Genomic DNA, 1,748 nt, shown 5'->3' on the forward strand with positions numbered 1-1,748 from the left:
TTGGTCGTGTTTAATCTGTGATTGCGAGATAGGATGGGTGGATTTGGTTTTGGAGAAGAGAGAGTGTCTTGGGTTTGGAAAGGAAGAACAAATAGTGATTTGAGAGAGATGTAGTTTTTGGTTGAGGAAGAGAGATGAATTTGGAGAGAGCGTCTTTAACACTTTACCCACCTGAGATTTAACCGAAATTTAAGTTGTCTTCATGTGGTTTGAAATCCTATGATGCAAGGGTTCTGTTGAATTCTTTTTGATCTTGTATTTTTATGTTTGTGTTTTTGGAGGAGAAAAACATAAAAGTGAAGCAAATCATATATTTAGCCATGTTTTTATATATGGGTTAAGAAAATCTAACAGAACTAACCACACTTAAATTTGGCCAATAAATTGTAATTTTCCTTTAAAAAATTAAAAAAAATGATATTTTAATAAAATGTAATATAAAATAGATAAATTTTTTTTTTTATAAAGAAGTTAATCTAAATGTTTTCTTTGAAAAGTATATAAATATATATAAAAATAAAAATACTCACTTCATACCAATTTGTTTGTCCTGTCTGAAAAATCAAATTTTTTAAGAAAACATAATTTATTATTTTGTCTACCTTATAAAAATGTATAAGTTTACAAAACTATTCCGAATAAATTTATAAGCTCTTTTTTAAAAGAATTATTCTTAATGAGACAACTAAAAAAGTGTCCCAATTAGATTGATTTTTTAAAATATTTATTAACTTTTTTTTTTCAAATAATTTTGAAATAAAGTAGAAGTATTATAAGAACATTAAATTAATACCATATTTTGAAATAGAAAAAAAACAAACAAAACGGAGAATGAAAGTTAAATCTAAAAATGGTAAAGAGTAATGCTTGATAAATATAAATAATATTGGCTTAACATAAGGCCCAATTAAGAGTTTGAGTATTTCTGCTCTTAATGAGCTGACAAGAGATCAGACTAGACGAGTTGGGCAAATTCGGCAAATTGGGCTTTATGTTTGGGGATGGGCAATTGGGAGGCCCGCGCAAGTGAGTTCTGCAAAGTAAGCAGCGTCAACACTTGGCCAGCCTATCACCCCTCCATAAATTCTTGCGCACGTTTTGGTCGGCGCGGCGAGCGGCTCCCACCACTCGCTTTGTTTTCCTTACTCATTAGTTTAAGGCAGTCTGTTAAGTGCTAGCGAAGCTCAATTTATAAGGCTTCAGCCGGCCCAAGTCGCAAGCTCTAATCGATGTGGGACTATATGAAACTCATGCTCAATTAAATTTACACACCATAAAGATTGTGATATGCGCAGAACTGCAAACGGTTTTTCTCCCTGTTTATTATGTATCCATCAGGTAACTAACTACAACATAATAGATGTTACATATTACTTACATTCCAAGGTCCAGATTAGTTTAATCTTCTACCACTACCATTTTTAAAAATCTTCCTTCAAATGTGGAATGTCGCCTATAGCTTTGTAACATAGTGGCATTACTTGGTCACCTTGATGAAGAGAAATAACGTTCGAATTCTCCCTCCCCTACTTATTATAACAATTAAATTATCAAAAAAAAAATGTAGAATATCTTATGAAATAGACCATAATCTCCAATATGCAGTTTTCATTTCTGGCATCATTCAAACTACTCATGTATTTGCCACCAGCAATATAAATTTACTCCAGCCACTAGAGCCCTCTCGGGTCTCTAGTTGCCAAACAAATAGCCTTCATTCTGCACTTCGAAAAACTGCCATCTTCCTT

General features: G+C 32.4%; 1 non-coding gene across 1 annotated transcript; it reads right to left on the reverse strand.

The window, feature by feature from the left end:
* Positions 1–1,011: 1,011 nt before the first annotated feature.
* Positions 1,012–1,163, reverse strand: LOC115958760. The gene has a single exon (XR_004084681.1). It is a non-coding gene; the product is annotated as a U12 minor spliceosomal RNA (small nuclear RNA).
* Between the last annotated feature and the right edge of the window lie 585 nt (positions 1,164–1,748).

Source organism: Quercus lobata, chromosome 8 (assembly GCF_001633185.2).
Source record: "Quercus lobata isolate SW786 chromosome 8, ValleyOak3.0 Primary Assembly, whole genome shotgun sequence".
NCBI lineage: Eukaryota > Viridiplantae > Streptophyta > Magnoliopsida > Fagales > Fagaceae > Quercus > Quercus lobata.